Source organism: Bombus terrestris, chromosome 12 (assembly GCF_910591885.1).
Source record: "Bombus terrestris chromosome 12, iyBomTerr1.2, whole genome shotgun sequence".
Classification (NCBI taxonomy): Eukaryota; Metazoa; Arthropoda; class Insecta; order Hymenoptera; family Apidae; genus Bombus; species Bombus terrestris.
The window spans coordinates 750,249-770,246 of record NC_063280.1 but is presented as its reverse complement, the minus strand read 5'-3'; the positions used below and the strand labels follow the sequence as shown (position 1 = coordinate 770,246).

The 19,998-nt window shown below is 39.3% G+C and overlaps 1 protein-coding gene across 6 annotated transcripts in view; it reads right to left on the bottom strand.

Annotated features, from left to right (window-relative positions):
• The window catches only part of LOC100643741 (mucin-5AC), a 331,083-nt gene that overhangs the window by 128,360 nt on the left and 182,725 nt on the right, over positions 1-19,998 (bottom strand). Inside the window, exon 1 of one of the 6 annotated variants that reach the window (XM_048410861.1) lies at positions 5,955-6,114. The exons of 4 other annotated variants lie outside the window; for them this stretch is intronic. The gene's annotated coding sequence lies outside the window, so the exon portion shown is untranslated. Of the gene's footprint in view, positions 1-5,954; positions 6,115-19,998 lie in introns of those variants that run through there. One more of the 6 variants, XM_048410862.1, reaches the window with a different exon arrangement.

Below are 19,998 nucleotides of genomic sequence, written 5' to 3'. Positions count from 1 at the left end.
AAAAATGATAAAAGTGCTCTCAGTGTAACTGTGTATAGCAAAATCTTCGTATAGCCATATGGTCTAATATCATGGACCTGCTTTTCATGAGAGATGGTCATAGCGACGGGGTTAAATATCTCGTCGTTTAAACGCTACGGCAACCCTCATCCTACTTTTAAAACCCAACAAAGGCGCGTTCACGCCACGTCGAATCCGTTCAGTTACGTTATCTTCAACGAAATAAATCGATATACGATGATATTTTTGCCGATGATCCACGCCTCGTGATCGTATATATAAGTGTCTCTTTTTATGTCCTACCAAGAAATCTGCTTTTTCTCCAACAGACCCGCGTTAAAGTGGAAAGCACACGTTAGAAAAACAAACATGTGCAAGTTAATAATCGGTACAACAGCTTATGAAGTACGCAAACAGAAAATTAATCTTCCTTTCGATACAGAATTTATTTCGTCGTTTTGACGACTAAATTTTTAAATTAGTACTTAATAAATTCAAATCTTCTTTTTCCACAGCTGCTGTATATGGAAGTGCGTACTGGAAAGTGAAATATGTTCTCACATTGTCCGTGAAAGGATTAAATATTTTACTTTAAATAACATTTACAATTTCCCTATTAAAAGTCGCAAATATATTTGAGTACCTTTATGTATGTATATTCATACAAACTGCATATTTTATGCAAACTATTCTAATCTTTACGAACCATTCCCAAGCTAAACCAAAAAAAAACCTGCGACCTTCGTTTTGAAATTCGACCGGAGAGAGCGCTCTAGAGAGTTCAATTTTCCAAAGCGGGAAGCTTTCCGACTATAATATCCCCGGAACGTAGCCGGGTTGGCTTACAAGAAGCCAAACCGAATTGCCGATAGAACAAAGCTATACTGTATGCTGTATACCGTAGCGTATCCGGTGTTTCGTTTGACAATCTGGAACCGCGAAACGTTCACGAGGAGGCAAACGGCGTTCTCGAAAACTTCCATCGATTCGCTTGCATACGTGTTCTCGTTCGCGGCTGCGCCGATTTCGCGTGCAACTTTTGCGTATAAATCTTATCGTCTGAAAGGGGAAAGATAGTGGAAGGGGTGAGTTCCGTGTGCCCGAGGAATACGAATAATGTTGTGAACCGTGCCTTCACACCTGGACTTTTTGACAATATTTACGGCGATCGCGTGTAAGAATCGTTCGTGGAAGGATCGGTGCGCAAAAGTTTCGAATGATGGTGCTTTCAAGTCGAATTGTGGAGTTTGTTCGTGCTGTTTCTTTGTTCCCATGGTATAGATCAGTGTCATGTGAAATGACGAATGACGATAAAAACGGAATAAAGTTGTGTAAATTGTATATGCATTTTACTTTTAAAAGATACACAATTTCTTTTTGTGGTGTGTGTCGAAAGAATATAGTTTACTGGAGCAGAAAATACTAGCTATAATATGGTAAATATGATTTCCTTGATAATAAGCTTCCAAGGATTAATTGAAGTTTTGTATTAACATCAATTAATTTTCCAAGAAACTATTAAACAACCGATTAAACATAAAATAATATTAAATATAAACGGTGTTGTTACAAATCACAAAATTGCAATTGTTCTTTTGAAAGTTTATTAGGTATATCTAGCTTAAGTATATGTATATGTATATGATACGTATAGGTATCGTCTGGTATATGTATCAAAGACTATCATTTTAAACGTTGCAAATGTTCTCTTTATTCTGTTGATATTGCGTGGTTAAAAGGAAAAAACTCGTAACAAATTTTGTTCCATGCTAAAGCTTGTTTTCTTAAACCCTTTAAACATCACTTGCCGACTTCTCGAAAAAAAACCCTCCTCTTTTAAACTTTCGCTTACCACGCACCGTTCACTCTAAAGCATCCTTTCTTTACAAACATCCAAACGTACACACTCTAAAGTCCCATTTAACCTCTCAAACATACGCATTCTCGTGGAATCCGAGATTTCAAATCAGTTGCGTGCTTTAATCTTGAAGAAATGATTGTGCCACTGTGTTGATAAAAATATCGTTATCTTTCGTTTAAAGAACAAAAGGAATTAATTTAAGTCTATCGTGCTCGATACACGACATTATCACGTATTGTTGATTAACTGAACGACAAATATATTTGTTCTCGGTAAAAATGGTGTGTTTTAATACGGCATGTCTTTTTATAAAAACATTCGAAAAAATGTGTTTAGTAAATTAATTAAGAACCGAGAGACTCATAACAAGAATGAATTTTTTTGTGTCAAATCCTTTAATTTTTTAGGTAATGCAAGATTCCACTAATGAACAGCTGCATTCATAACATGATGGAGTTGATATTGTAAAAGATGATCTGTAATCATGACTTACTGTCAAATAAAAGTTAATTGGTTCTATAAAAGCTGTGTCACAAAATTCACAAATTCATGATCTAATCAGATATAATAAATATTAAGTAACATAATGAATATTTTGTTTAAAAAGTTTGGAATGTACTAAATAAAAATTAAATATAAAAATAATATACTAAACAAATATTAAATAAAATTAAATACCGAAGAAAGACAAGTGTCGTTCTTATTATGAACCCTGTAATTGATAAAAAATAATTTTTCTGACAAGCTCAAGAAAATTCAATTCTGAAACAGTTGACCATCGAATAAAGACCAGATCGTGTAAATTTATCCAACGAAGCTTCGGAGAAAAGTTCAAATTCGGCGAGAAAATTTTCCCCAGTCATCTCTGACTTACTATGCTGGTAGAGAATCTGGAGGAAGAGAAAATCTTCTCCGATTTCTCGAGGCCGGAGAACACAAAGGCCATCGTCTACTGGGCTCCTGACGTCATCAGTTATTTAGGCAACGGGAGGCGGTGTCCGTTCGTCGGCTCCGTTTAACCGACTAAAAATATTCCCTTGGCTTTTTACCTTTGGAATTTCGGCCACGGTACGTCGCACGCTCCACAGAAAAGTTACAGATATTTAAGTATAAGCCAGAACGGCGTAAGCGTCGCATGAACTCTAAAACACCCGTAACCCGCTTTGTGAAACTTTCAGCCTACCGTTTCAACGACACATCCTGTTTGTTCCGTTCCCGTGAAAAACAAACTGGCGTGCATCTCGTTTCTGTTTCGTCGGCGTGAGGAATGCGTTCTGGCATCGAGTTTATTGTTTCGAGGATTTTACATTTAATTTTTGTCATGAATTCTCCATTCTCCTCATTCGTGTTTTAGTAATAAAGTGGAAAAGGTAGATAAGCTTAAATTTCATGTCTGAGGGTACTGTGATTTATGAATCACAAAGACATTTTCTATCAGATTAAGTTAATTCTGCCCTTTTAAGGCCACCGATAACCTGAGATTTCAGTTATATATTCTAAGGAATTTTTATATTCTTATGAAGATATCAAAAAGTTCCAAATCCTTATCGTTTGTTCTGCTTTATGTCGATTTTTGTTTCCATAATAAACACGCATAGAAAATTAAACCTTCAAATCCTAGAATATAATAAAAGTCTTAATATTTCAAGTATAATATTTTGTATAATAGATTGTACATTATTGAGGTTTCTAATCTCTGATAGGCATCGTGTATCTTAATTTTTAATAGATTATATCGATTCGAATAGGCACTAGATTATCGAAGATTCTTATATTTGTTTTCAAATATCAAAACTTGCAGATCATTTTAAAAGACCTTCACCGTTAATATTCTCGTTCCTCGACCTACCCATTGGGAGGAAAAGAATCTATTCATTTACACTTTCTCGTCAATCTAATAACGTTATCCTCCAACAGTGCCGTTCTTTCTATCAAAAGTTGTGGCAAAATCATATGACACGTGATAAATTTACTTCGATAACAATCGATTCGAATGTTCAGAATGATAAAACGACTCGCGTCGTAACCGGACAGTTGGTTCGCGAAATGTGATGCGCTAATGCGCGCGAGATACCAATCACGAAGAATAGGTAAGTCGCGTGATTTTCGATCGATCGAGCTAGTTAACCTATCATGTAAAATCGAAAGGAGTAACCAGCTGTGTGACATTGGATAAATTTATTCTCCGGATGGTGTCATTCTTCCTCGCGCAACTGACCACATGGACACAAAACTTTCACAATCGATTTGTACTTTACTCGAGGCAGACTTTGGCGAAAAGTTCCCCGAAATTTTCCAAGAAATCGACAAGTTCCAGCGAAAACGAGGTTCCTTCGTGGCATTTCTTACGCGGGCAAACAGTGAGCTTAATTTTCGTGCTACGAAGTAATTTTCATACGGGCCAGACCAACACCAGCCTCCGCCACTGATTAGCGGCAATGAATTTTAGAAGGACTCGGCAGCGGAACCTTGGTCAACTGGTCATTTTAAAAGACACACCGTTTTTAACGAGTCGTTTGGAAGAATATGTTTCTCATAAATATCTCTACTTATATTTCTACTTAAAACAAGCATAATTTATGATTGTGATATCTAAAGTTGCGTATTACTGCCACACATTTTGCGAATGAAATGACTGACTTATGAGAAAAATAGAAAATATAAACGGTGAATACTATTCAATTTACATGAAATATTGTCAATAGATGACCGAATACTTATGTTCCTCAGCGTATATACCATATAATCAAATTGATGTACATATATTTTGTCATGTAAAAAATAAAAAAATATTATTGAGTTGTTGGTAATCAAGGTCGTTTAAAGATCACAAGAAGGTCATCAAGATGACATTAGTGGCGATCAAGGCTGCCTGAATGTCATATAGGGTCAAGGTTGCTTCGATCATTAGAGTTGTTTCATTTCGATAATTAAGGTCATTTAAAGATTACACAAGGTCATCGAGATCACATCATTCGTCAATCAAGGTCACACAAAGTGTCAATAACTCTGAGAATCATCTATTCACTACCAAGAATGAAAAACAGGTTGGATGATTCAACCAGTCTATCCGAGTCAATGAATCAAGGAAGTAGCAACAAGCTATGCATGTTTAACACTCAAATGCCAACCTTACACTTTTCTATATGACTTAAACTACGGAAAAATTTCCTTGCATGTACCTAATATGATACGACCCAAGTGATTCCGAGGAGTCACTCAACCGGACCGAATCGGTCTGCAAGAGAAATCCCTCATTTTCATTTATCAAGGCCGTAAGTCACGAGGAAGAAAAAAGCACCTTCTGTCCGCGCAACAAATTCCACGAGCACGAAACACCAAGTACGACGTTGCTTACGCGTTCCGTTGTTACGCGTGTTTATCGAGACGAAAAACGCGCCGATCAAATACGCGTACACTTCCGCTGTTTTTTAGCTTATACATGAGTAAATGACTCGACACGTCATTTAAATATCTAGACACTTGCTTATTTTTGACTGAATGTACTTTAATTATAAAATTACGGATACATAGAACTGCAGAGATTTTATTCCATAGAATCATCTTAACGGCAAAGTTTCTATAAAATATATTTCCGCCCATTAATCCATTCACTGTTGAATCCGCACGTCGTGCGGCCGCTGAGTACAAGCTATGTTAAAACTTGTAATTGTTTCGATGAACAATTACGTATTCCTTGTTTTAAAATCTACCTGCATGTTTTAGAATAAAACCTGCATGTCGAATATAAGTACATGATTACATACACAAAATATATGTAAAATAACTTTCCTTCAAGTTCTGCAACATAGTTTTTGCGACACATAATCATTTTAATGCACAGTGAAAGGATCAAGCGCAGAATGCTATTGCCTTATTAAGTAGGAACGCATTCTTTTTGAATATTTATGTTGCTCATAGTACGCACTAAATACTTAAAAGGTTAAACAGTACATTTATAAATATACGATATATTTTTCTAACAAGTGATTTACATTTATAGTCTGATAATTTCATACGCAACACAATGAGCACTTCTAATTATTAGTTTGCTATTAATTTATACACTTTGGTATAATTCTTATGTACTTACATACTTGCGTTCGTTGAGTCTGTGCGTGGAACGATGAAAATGGTGCATGAAGTTCAGGATAGAACGCGTGGCGCAGCGGATAGGAGTAGGAAATGTTTGGCCACGGATCTACAGATTGCGTGAGTATATTGCGTAGCATGGCCGGTCTCTCGCGGAGCGAGGCGCACAATCGATATCGTGCTCGACCGCGTTCTCTCTTTTCCTCTGTCGAGGTCGAGCAAGGCAAGCGTGTCGAACGGCCGTGTGACGCGCGCGGCCACGATAAACGCAGCCTTCGAAGTCGCGGCACGTCGCGTCGTGCCCGCACCGAGAGATCGATACCCATGATACCGGCGCGATACACGCGGCACGATGGACCGCGAACAGGTCACTGAAAACTTGTTTTAATCTCGTGTATATTGCCAGAAAACCTTTTTTTTTTTATCGCGGGAGCAGTGGATGAATAAATATAGTTTCAGATTGAACGAAGGTAGGCGGTTTAATAGCTGTTAAATCGTTAAAGAAGCTCGTATCGTGATGCAATTATACTGTTTATGATGTGTTTTATGAACGTAGGGAGATAACCCATCGAAATGACTATATAATCTTATATGATCTTGGTAAGTCTTGGTAAGTGATGTTTGAATGAAGAAAGCTAGTAAATGTTCTTTAGTTCGCTAGTTCTTTAAATTTTACATACATACATATATATATATATATATATATAGTGAAAAGTCGTGAACCGCGAGTGAAATGTGTATTTGTTTTCGAGGTTTCGTGTATGTATGAATTTCATAAAATTTGTTAGAAGAAAGTGTTTTCTTTATATCGTAATGTGTTTGTATATGGTAATTTGACTGCTTTTCGAAAGGAAATTTCACAATCTCGAAGATTAACCACATACCGGACATCTATCTTACTTACAAACGAGTTCGTGATTCACCAAACAAGAAGTTTAGGTTTACGAAGTATCTATATAAAACTTCAAATATTTCAAAGTCCATTGATCTCTAGGGAAAATAAGAACGGAACTGTAAGTTTATAAATAACAATTTCTAAAGAACTGCATAAAATGTTGTACGATATATACCAAATGAGTGTACGAAGCATCGAAACGAGTGTACGACGATCAAATCTCGATTTTCGGCCGCGCTCGTTTGATGATTAACCAAAATAGAAATCAAGATCGTAAAAGCGTATCCTCCGATGGGACATTTCTACATGCTCGAATGAGTTTCCAATACTAAGAACACTCGTTAATATCTCTCTCGCAAATGATACGCTCGGTTCAGGATCATATTTAACTTCGTTTAACTCGTCGAGTTACCCACGAGATTTATTCGACGTCGTTGAGTTACCGGAACTGTTCTGGCCATTAAGTCTCCAGGGCTAGGATCTCACCAAGGATCGTTGCATAAATAGCTCGGATGCGCCTTCGAGCGTATTGCGCGTGCGCGCGTGTATCCGTCGTATGTGTCGGACAACGCATCCTTGTCCCCCGTGGCCATTTCTCGTTTCCTGCGGACGATTCGGCACGCCGTTTATCCGTGTCGAACAAATTGAAATCGCCGAGTGGAAAGCGCATCCGGATCTCAATTAACGCAGCTAGGCCTCAGATACTCTTCGCAAATTCCACAGTTAACCGTCTGATCGTCGCCCAAGGACGATCACGGTGCCGGCAATCGACAGAGATCATCCCTCTTTTTCTTATAGAAGCGCCACCATCGTCATCGCCGGTGTCTTCGCTTCAGCCGCCTTTTAATCGGCGACGAGCGTTCTTCGCCTCAAGGACGATTGTTTCTACCGGCTTTGTCCGACTTACTCGAAACCAGAACGACTCTCGAACACGACTTTCGAAAGTCGAGAGACTCCTTCGTCGAAGAGACGAGACTCGCCAGAACGAAGCTCACGCTTCGACGAGTGGTGCAATTTAACTCCGCGGAAGAGTCTCGGCAACTTTTCGAAATGAATTGCACCGTAACGATCCACCAAATGGGGAAGACAAAGTGTGATTTATTCGATGCACCAGCGAAAGGGAATTTAAATTAATGGAAACCCCGTTGACAATAGCGTATCCATTGTTATCGTATATGTGGTTAATCGTAATTGTCTTTGTAACGGTGGCCATCAATTCCAGTGAAATTTAATTTCGTTTTTACGATAAATACAATCGGTGGGAATATCCTGACCCACTATCGCCCGGCATAATGCCTCGTCAATGTATTTTAACCTTCTATTAACGTCATTAACGCGTTCGTTAGCGCGCGTATACAGGAAATGATCCGTTTTCAGGCTGTATGTTCTATGTAGTTTGATTAGAAAGCTGGTGGAACATGATTACGTAACCGACCACGCTACTCGGCAAGAAAACCGCGTAAATGCGAAAGGTTAAAACGAACGAATAGGGACTGCTTGAGAGGATCCACCAACTCGACACACTTTGCCGGTGTCTTTAATAACTTCTTGAACAATAGCGGATTAATGGATCCCCTCGCAACGTTTTCTTTACGATTACCGGCTGATGATAATCGCGGTAATCATCGACGATAGAGTGGATTAATTTGGAACTAGCGAACCGCTAGACGAAGAAACACGATGATGTTTTATTCAACCCGCGGAAGGAAAGCCGATCGCGTAATTGCCGCGAACGCGGTGCAAACGTGAAACAAAATAACACACCACGGTGTCCCGTGTGTTTCGCAGGTGGAAGCGTCACAGTCGACACGCGATGTGTCAATAACGAGAGTCATTAACATTCGCGCGTGACACTGCACGCGATCCCTGGAAATCGGTGCACTGAACGGTTAACGGTAACGCGCAACACAACGATCCGATCTGCGATTGTCGGGGAGTAACGGACGAAAAAGTGTCCGCTCTGCCCGTCCCTGCACGCGAGCTACCTCGTTCTGTCATTTTAGTTTGTCGTTGTGTGAAAATTGTAGTTTTTTTCTCTCGATTTCTTTCCTCTCTTTTTCAAATACGAGAATGTGCTTTGTCATATGATATATGGCTGATGGAGCGAGCAAGTTGATTGCGGGATGTTTATTAACTTTATTTTCAAACAATAATACAGTTAATATCGTTAATATAATTATTGCTGGACGAACAATATAAATATTATTGATTTTCGTTCGCTTTTAAAAGAACAATGTATTTATTATTGGCGTTTAAGAACGCTCCTGTACTTTGCACACTGACGTGCACTTTCCAAACATCTAAATCTACAATCAAAGTTCAAATTCGTTAATTCCATTAACAAAACAACGTGCAAAGCGAGTACTATACGTACCAGTGGAATAAAACGAGCGCTGGCTGTGCTTAGTTTGCACCGTTGCGATGAAATTCATTAGCAACGCTGGAAAACAATTATCGAGTGCGACCACTTCATTGCGCACTATAAATCGAACCGTGAAATCAGTTGTTAATGACGAAGGGATGCAGCAATGCCCGAGCGTAATCGCCAGATAATAAACACGCATGCCATCCGCCATCGCGGTTGAAACGGTTCTTAAAGTTCGGTACGATACTCGATGCACGTGTGACGAAGTTAACTATTTTCGGGCAAAAAGCCTTGCACGCGCATACAGAGGAGTTCGTTTAATCGCGTCGAAACCACGTGTAATTCGAGTCAGTCGAGGTCTCGATGACGCTATAATTATTCCTTCGACGAGACAGCCGGAAATGTGCGAGCTTTCACAAATTCCAATGTTACTTCATCGACGATTTCTTCAGCTGATCGATCGATATCCCGTTCGAGAATGTGTTCGTCGTCTTGTCTTTTTTCTCTTTATCGACATAGAATCTGGAATTTCCACGATGTAAATGCTCTATTTGAACGTATTTCCTCCGACTCTTCTTCAGCTGTCTCGTTCACCGGCACATCCGCTCCTCTTTTTCTCCATTTTTCTCCTCGTTCCGACCGTTTTCAACGCGACGACGAGATGATCTCATTCGAGACGAAAGCACGAGACCGAGCGCCAGTTCCTACCCTGCGGCAGTTTACCAGAAATCGACTCTGACTTACGAGCTTTCCCCGGAATACAGCTCTTTGATTACAAATATTCCTCCTTCTATCCGCTATTTTTCACGGTCACCGCGATTAGAATGCTCGATCGGCCAGCAAATCGACTGCTGCTTCTAGAATCTATTTAAAAATGAATATTCGTGGGAAATGAACGACCCTGGGCTTCGGCATAAGAAACACTGTTCATTGAAATAAATATAGCAGAATGTCCTGTGGAATGTTAGAAAAATGAAAATGATGGGAATGATGACGCTGCAAAATGGCTTACGTCAGTCTTTGGAATTTTGTAATTACTATATTATTGCCAAATTTAATATTGTGTAATATAATATTTAATATTTAATATTTCCTCTCGTCAGATCAATATCATGTAACATATGAATGAAACGATATATGTATTATTTCAATTAAAGAGCTAGTGGGCTGGCTACTGTAGAAGATTGAATTTGTATAAGACACGTATATAAATATGGTGCAAAAGGATACGGTATAGTAACCGTAACTTTTTGACTTTGATCACGTAACTTTATACAGCACATCACAAAATATGTACGTGATATTTATACAATCGATTTTAAACATCAAAAAAGTGAAAAACGTTCATTTACAAAATGTCGATTGGAGTTTATTTTTCCATCTATAAACAGTTTCATTTTACGCTAGATACATATATGCTGTTGTCAGTGAATCAGCTGATGAATATTTCTGTCTGTTCTGCACATTATGTTTCTCACTCTATAATAAGATTATAAGAATATAGAATTTCTGCTCTTGTATAAGCGTGTGTTCACGCTTTTGGTATCTAAAACGGGCACTGTAAATGCATTTATGATACACTGAATATATAGAGAAACAATATTTAGGAATATCTTATTTCTATAATATTTTACGGCGTTCAAAGTTCGTCTTCTCACGACACTTTGAGTACCGAAACAACGAGCGTTCCAAGCTTGGAGCTCAGCAAGGTTAGCGAAGTCCGGCATTTATCGTATCCGGTCACCAGCACGCGTAACGGCGAACTTAACCTTGTAATCTTGCGGAACACACGACATCCAATCAAATCACGAGCAAGACTCTCATTCCACGGCGGTCGTTTTGCGGTGAACGTTGCTGGTAACCAAGCAAACCGAACAACGCGGCCCACCGGTTCTGGTTTCTCACATTCTGCCTTCGTATTTTACACCGCTCGAGCATCATTTCCAGACGGTCACGTTTTAGACTTTAATTAGGATATAGCGTGGCCAATGGCTTGTCTCGTGCATGGTTATTGAAGCGAACCAGCTTTGGATACAGATGATTTGACAGAGGTCTACCACTATAGTTTCTCGGTATAATTGAGAAAATGTTTTTGTTTTTAAATTAATTGTAATTAGGATACGATATCTTACATAACATTGGCTAGTTTTTATTCTTACATTAAGCGTTTATTGTTAGAACATTATTACAAAAGTGTGTTTATTACTACACGAATATTCAGTCTAACGTTTCATGATAAATTCACATATTCGCTACTACAAATGCACATGGTGCGTTGGTTCAATTATTTAAGCAATTTCTGACATTTCGTTTTAGCTTTTTTTTGCTTCCAACACACATTATTATTTAATGAAAAGACATTTCTGACGAAAACGAAGATGCATCTGCAAGAGTGATTAATGATACTTGAACAGCTATTAACGAATCATTTGTATTTACAATATCGTACACACGTAGCATATCACATAATCGCTAGAAAAAAGAAAAACCAATAAGTACAGTATTTCTCGCGTATATTTCGTAAAATTGAAGACAACTTAAAGCAAGCACAATACGAAATCCATCGAGCGGAACTGAATTCAATATTCTTGACATATCGTTTCATCGCGACGCGCTCACGTCACGTCGATTAACAAGGTAGCTCGATTTTCCACCAATTGGATCGCTGTTAATGTCGTTGGTAATTATTAGAAGAAACGCGATGGTAGGTTACCGCCGTTACAAATCGACATTATTTCGAGGATTGGACCGCGGCCAGCCGCGTTTCTACGGATCAGTATTTTAATAAGCCCGTCAGCGTCGTTTCTGCTGCTTTCCTTTCCCTCTTGTTCCCTCGCGTATCGCTTTTTAATGAAAGAGCAAGGGAGACAGAAAGGGCGAAAACGAGAGAAATAAAGAGAAAGAGACAGAGAACGATAGGGGAAAAAAGAAGGTCGTAGGTCAACGAGAAAACGTACTCGGTGACTACGTCGTCGACGGAATGTAGGGCAAACGCTTTTTATTAAGCGACGTAAATCACTCTCGAATTAAGTCGTGAAAAGGCGCTCGCGAGATCGTTGATGCTCGCCCTGAAAACAAGCTTCGATTGTAATTCGGCCGCGAACGAGCAAAGAGGTACCGGCGTTTATTAGCCGATAGGTTTTACGGCTGTGCAAAGATCGTTTGGGCGCGGACGATCGAGAAAACATGCGCCTCTGCTATCTGAGCCACGGGCGTCGATATTACGAAAGTTTAAATATTGGTCGAGCGCTTGAGAAAGTGATTGATGATGCCGCGGACGTTTATAAATTGCTCGATAAATGGCCGTGCTCGAGAACGCCTGGCTAAGGCAAGAAGATGCAATGGACGGAATAAATAAACAACACAGGACGGTATACGAAGTTTTACGATTCGCTGTATAACATCGTTTCTCGAAGCAATATTGAGCAAAAAGGAGCGCTAATTGGCAACTTATGAGACGGCCCGATTCGATGAATTATCGCAATCAAGCCTCGTTTTATACGTCACGGGTTAAAGGATAAAGTAGTATAACACCTCCGCGCTTCGGAGTTACGAGACACTGGAGCTCGTTCGTTCTCGACGAAGCGAAGCACGCCCCCGCGGCTTCCCAGTTTTCCCTTCTCTGCGAGCTCCTTCTCGAGAATCGCGCAACTCGTGATTTCGAGGAAACCTCTATCCATCCCCTTTCGTCCTCCACGCCGTCGAACAAACTTACATGGCTCGCGGAAGAATTTTCTGGGAAAAAAATATAGATTCTTTGTATAAGGAGACCGCGAGGAACGAGGCTCGACACATACTTGGTAGTAACAATTTTAATGACGTTGAGCAAATATTTGAGGAACGAAGATTTTACAAAATGTTGGAAAACTCGCATGAGGCTGTGGTTACAGTGGATAGGTGTCCTGAGGAATAATGTACATACACTTATAATAATCTATACACATAATAAGAAGATTATAGGCGAAGAACACGATAAGTCACATCCTCCATTTTCTATGGGAGAGCAGCTTTAAAATTCAGTACATTGTTAATGATTTCCATATTACCAAATCTTTCTATTTGGTTTCTATTCTCTTCGTAAATTTGAAAATATTATTTGTCATAATATCGAATCGGCAAATCAATAAGGATATACTTATCATTTTTTTCTTTTGTCATTTATTTCTTCTCATATATCTGATCTATTCATCGGAATGACAAAACACGCATCCACCATAGCTTTACGCGTATAAGTCTCTCGTTTAAAGAAAATCGATCAGCGAGCTACGCTATTTTTAAAAGCTAATCGAAAATTCAGCCGGTGCAGGTAATCACGATCACCCATTCAGCTTGAATCGGCCAGATATAGCGACTCCCTAAACTCACCTTCGAGGCAATTTTTCCCATGTTGGAGCGGGACCTGGTTGAAAATTGCCGTACGAAGCGAAGCAGACGCGTGCATTAAAGGCAAAACCCGGAAGGTTTCCTCTTTTAGAGGCCAGTTGCACGATGCACGGCCCCGCGTACATACACATACATACATGTAGAACGCGTACACACGGCTAATAATGCACGGAATAAGCGGTATATTACGTTGAGCACTTTGCCGGTGAACGTTTATTAATATTGGAAAATATCCATCTCGACGATCGTGACGATCGAGGTTGCCCATAAATTACAACCACCGGGTGAAACTGCCTCGCGCAAGCTCCGGCTTTCTACAGCCGCCCCCTGCCTACTGCCTCCGCCGTCGCTGTCGCCGTCGCCGTCATCGTTCACCGTATAAACCGGAACGTAACGACGCTCGATGCCGAAATATCGGATTTTCGCAGCGCTTTTCGTCCGATAGCCTGAATAAAATTAACTACAGACTTATCCCGGGGAGTTCCGTCTAATTTAACGGCGAGCAACTCGGAACGGATTTTCCAGCCGTAACATACAGGAGATTCAGATTACTACCACGGTAAGTTTTAATTTCGGTTATCGTCGGATGGACGATACATCAGACCTCGTTTACGATCTATTTTAGAACCGAAGAGCTGATGCCTTTCTTTAACTTAGTTTTTGGGTAGGGTTTGGTTTTTGGATATTGTTAGAATGGTCATTTCATTGACATTGAAAACTAACCGTTTTGTAGATTATAGGTGTAATTAATAAATTTACGGATATTTATGTAAATTCGTATTTTTATGAAAATTATTGAAAGGATAAATCTTAAGTAGAAATTTATTTAATCTGTTAAGTTTCGCAAGAACTTCTCTTTGAATATCGTATATGTAATACTTGTACAATTTTGTATCTTTAAGTTTCCAATGGAGAAATCTTCAAGTTTTCAGACTTGCAAGAATGCATAAACATCCGCAGTCTCATAATTACAATTATATAGATTGACAGCCAAATTAAATTAATGTAGCTAGTTGATGTGGAACAACCTTCCCCTGCCTATCAATTTTTAATATTGAGGATCCATATGAGATCTACTCGACATCCATAAAAATGTCAACAAAATCATATTTAATTATTCTGGAATATATCGATGAAATTACAAGTAGAGACAAGAAAATAATCATCTCAGAAGGAGGTATTCGTACCACTATCCAGGAAACGATCACGTCGATCCAAGCAGATCACTTCCAGTAATCGTGCAACGAATTCTCCACGTCCGTGCTCAACTGATCCTTTCAGAGACGATTCGTTTTCAACGAGCCAGCCGGATAACACCGATAGAATAATTCGGCCAATTTGCCTCGACGAAGCGAAAGACAAGTTGACCAGAGGGCAAAGACCGAACACCGATGGGGTCGAAACTTTAAAAAATTGCTTCCCCTACTCCCGTCGAGCGTGCTCGGTCGTTGATTACGTTTCGATTAGCGGGCTCATTTATTGGCTATTCATAAAATTCAGGAATACGCGCGAGAGAGCATGCAAAAACGACGAGAACCGGAAGGGGAGGGATGGAAAGAGACGGCACGCGTCGAATTGACGTGCCAACGGTAATGGAATTGCCTCGGCAATGTCAGCTCGCGATTTTCCACGCGATTCCACTTCTGTACGATTAGCATTCTCGTCATATAATACCGTTCGTTCACCGATGAGCAGAGCTTCGCCACGAAAATATATCGGAAGCTTTTCGACGTCGATGTTTTCTCTTGAACGTTTTCCCTTTTTTCTTCCATTCGTGAAATTTTCAACAAATTGTTACTTTGTTAGATAAAAATAGAAGAACAAGCATGCGAGACACAAAGTGATTAACGTTTCACAGTTTAATGACAAAACAATATTGAAAGATCCGCGACTTCAGTCACATGTTTTCACTTTTCCTTGGAAATTCCTTGGAAACAATTTACTTTTTCATATTTATTTAATAACGTTGCGTTTGCGTAATTTTTACGCATCATCTCACTGCTCGACTTTCAATAGGTTAAAGATAAGAATATTTTTTCACCACGAATCTAATAATACACAAAAGGACATTTCGTTCATCAAGCACAGTCATAGAGAATGTACACTGACGATGCTGCGTCAGGTGCATGGTGCATTCAATGGATTACAAATCGAGTGCAATGCATTCAAATTATTTAGTAACCATTTTTTAAGATTAAGGTTATAATAAGTATTTCTAATATATTGTTTAATTTATTCGAAGAATAACGAATTGCATTTCTCTTGTTCGCAAATATGTTTGTCCCACTGCGGATTGTATAATTTATAAACAATTATGAAATATCCAATGGAAAGGAAAAAATACGACGTGATCGATCTTTGACGATTTAATGATGAGAAAATAGCGATTCGAAGAATTTCGACGACCTCATCATACGACTTCCGGGCCACAAACGAGCGACGGATTTAATTCACCGTCGCTCCACGCCGCTCACGCGAAACATTCTGTTAACCGTGTTTAATGAACGTTGCGAGACGAACGTTGACGGCTTATTACGCCGGCACATAGGGACAGGTGTAATTTAACGTGGCCAGATGACGCTATCAACGCGTCACCGTAAAATTATTCCGCGTTGCAAATCGTACCGCTGCACGAGCTGCGGGTATTCAGACGCGATTGAGAAAACTCAAATCTAACGGACGAAAATAAATGATTGTACGTCATTCACTCGCGTATCATTTGTAATTCTCTTTTAACAAAAACGTAAATCCAAGAACATTCTGTTTTGCCAAAGTCAAATTAAGCTTCCGCTTTTTCAAATTCAATTGTACGTCGGTATTTCCCAACTTTCAAATAATCAAAATTCTTAAAAAAAAAACTACCAAATATAAACAGCTAATTCGATAACTAATTGACACATCAATAGATATTGGGTTACAAAACCAAAAGAATTGTTAACACTTTGAGGACTGTATGCTCTGATAAGCATATAGCGTGAATTCCCGTATATTTTTGAAGTAATTGAAAAGATACAAAAATTCGTTCGGGAAGTTCGTTCCGATCTACAATTCCATTCGATATACATTTATTGAGCTATATAGATGCCACTATGTTCCACAACGTTTCTCCATCTTTTACGCAACTTGGATAGTCCATCCTTCCACAACCCCTCAGTTTTTCGGCGAAGAACTTTTCACTATGATTCTTTATGTCATTCAAAGAGTTAAAAATAGGAACGTACTTTCCAAGCAGCATTTAACATGTGTAATGTTTTATTAAAAAACAATGATCATATTTAAAAATATTTCTAATAACGGTTTTTAATGTGATGTGCCTGAAAACAATTTGCCCGATGGAAAGATTCTAAGCAAAATTCATTATTTTATTAAATTCCTTAAAAATCATTATATATCATTATATATCAAAAACATTATATCTAATATACTGATAACGGTTGCGTATTATTCAAGCATGTAATGTAAAAATTAATTTTTTACATTCATAACATTTTGTTTACAGCATCCATTGCCTATTTTACTGTTTTATTTAACAGTAGTTAATATTTTCATAGGATACCGCACGAAGTATACAGGATGCGAATTCGCGTCTGCATTCCGTAAAGTGTTAACTGTTACGTTAAAGAGGATAAAAATGTACTCTAAATTTCACGAGGGATAATCGGTTTCTGCTTTACCTGGAAGAAGCTGAAAAAGAAGTGGTCTATCCGGTTCGATGGAAGAGATTAGTCGATCCATCGCTGACTCTGTTCAGCAAATAAGAGCACAAAACTAGCAGAGTAAAAGAAAGACAGAGAACGAAGGTAGAGACGGCAGGCTTTTATAAGCAGTTCGAGGCAAGCTATGAAGCGGAGCGCACGCGGCTCGTTCAGCCCTCGAGGAGGTGGTAAGAGGTTGTGTAAGATCGATGAAGCCACTTTGACGCCAACACGGATGACACGTTCTACACGGGATATTGCAAATACCCGTGCGCACTCTCAGCCGTCGAGAAACTTTTACGAGCATCCCTCGATGAGAATGCCTCGTGTATCGGGTTAATCGGCTACGTCTTTCCAACCCAGGCGCGTAAAATAAAGATCGTCGATCCTCTATCCGATTTCCCATGAACCTCGTAACATGATGGATGCGCATGACATCAATAAAACGCGAAAGTCGGGACATTTTCGAAGAATAAAATAGTAAAAAGGAAAAAAGACTCGGAGCTTCCCGTCGATTTAGCTATCAATCTGTGATCGTTTATATCGGTTAATCTATTATAATTTTATATATCTTTTTTTCTTTTTCAGAAGTTTCAAATATTTTTATTTTATTAGAGAATTAATGAATTCAATAGCGACGCAGTATTATATACTTCGAATAAGGACGTTCATTGTGACGTATAATTGAGTTTGGAAAAGCGGAAACTTAATCGCCTAATCAACTTCACGCTACTCTCGTGCTTCTTATCACGGACAATGCTAATAAACCTCTTCCGTATAATTAACCACAGATGAAGCTTGTGAACAATTATTAAGACTCGAGTTATGTATTCATGTTTCCTTCCCAAACAATGAACCATCTGATCAGTTAAAATATCATCCGAAATCAACTTAAAAAAAGTGTTTTCTACTAGTAAAGACAATTTTTTACAAAATAAGAATGAAAAGCGAAAGAACGTGGTCTTTGATAAATCTGATAATTCGATTTGTAAACGATGATATTCTATATTCATTCACCTTAATGAAGCTTCCAATCGAAGCAAATGCGTACAGTATTAATTGGCTGCGAGCACTTAACGATCCAGCGAGCCGTCGATGTTTCCGTGCGTTTTCGAAGCAAACGGGGCGAACACGAGGTCGATGTCTGCCATGATCTCAATTTCAGGGAAATTTCAGTCGGGGCAAACAGGAAACGTTTGTAAATCGGGCTGCCGGTGTATGCCGGGCCTCCAGCTTCGTTTCGAGACGCTGTGAAGGTCGAAGCTAATTGGTCCGCCAACCTTGCCGTGTTTGCAGTTTGCTTGGTTTCTGGGACACCGACCATGACGGAAAACCGTACAGATCGAATTAAGCTGGAAATCGCACCTAACTATTAGTAGCTCGGCCACGGCGTCGATACTCCACTCAATTTAACTTATTTATACCGAGTTTCGTCACGCCATCCACTTTATCCATCGCATTTTAAAGAAACGGCTCTGGAAACTTCGAAATGTTTTCCTTTGATTCCAATAAAATCAAAGATTCGCACAGAAATATCGGAAATATTTCTGTGATTTGACGAAAAATTCTGTGGAACAAAATACACTAAATCTTTATTTAGAATGATGAAATTAATTGAATTTACGTAACTCGAACTTTTCTTTTCTTTTTTTTTTTTTTTCGAAATGCTTGCATCGTCTAATATGAAAGAAGCTTAAGTACATGAAGTGGAAGCATATAAAGATGAAAGATCACAGGAGAAAAACGGAATAAGCCATATTTTTCCGAATTTACAGACGAACAATTAAAAAATTCGATATGTCATGATCTATTTTATGTTACAAGTTTCAAAAATATTCCAACATTTCCAATTACGATTTTCCACTTAAGAATCTTGAAGATCTTAACTGCGAGAAGAACTTAACAACCAAATACGATTAAGTATGATTATCTCATGAAGATAGAAGGAAGCAAAAAACGGCAACAAATCGTGAGCAGGGACAAATTTCACGGAATTCGCGGGGCAGAAATCTCGGCCGGTGCGAAACGAATTTATACTTGCCGCGAGTTTCCGTAGCGAGGCAAACACCCCATAAATTCGACAGGCAATAAAAGTTGTACGTGAATCTGTCGGCAAGCAGCTACAAGCGGGATCTCCACCCGTTAGCTTCCGCGAGTTGGGAAGGATGAATCGTTACCAAAAAGGTAAGGGGAAGTAAAAGAGAGTCTTCGTCTCCTCACGGTCCTGGCGAAAAGTCGAACGTCGTTTCCGCAATTCGACTTTCAAACCGGCAGAGGATGGGAAGTTTGCCCTGTAAAACTGGCGAGCAAGTTCTCCGGGCCGGAGCCGAGGCAGCGTTTCTCGATGCTACGAGGGAAAATATGACTTCGCCAATTACTCGGATCCTCCTTAAGCGTCGTCTATCTCCGCCCTTCTCCATCGTTCTCCTCTTTTCGCTTCGTTCTGCCCGGAGCTTCATCGATTAGTCGTAAAATTCCACGTAACGGCACTCCCACGAGGTCGTCGAGAAAAAGCGACTTGCACACGGCGAACATGGATCGAGGTGCGTAATTATTTTTTCGCTGCTGCAACGATCGATGCGGTGATATTCGGTTGAACGAGAAGGAAACAACGGGTGGCTTGTTTAGAGCGTTCCACAGGTGGTGATACGCGTACGATCGTAAATTCGGCGAAATAAAAAATTCAATGCGATACCGATGAAAATTC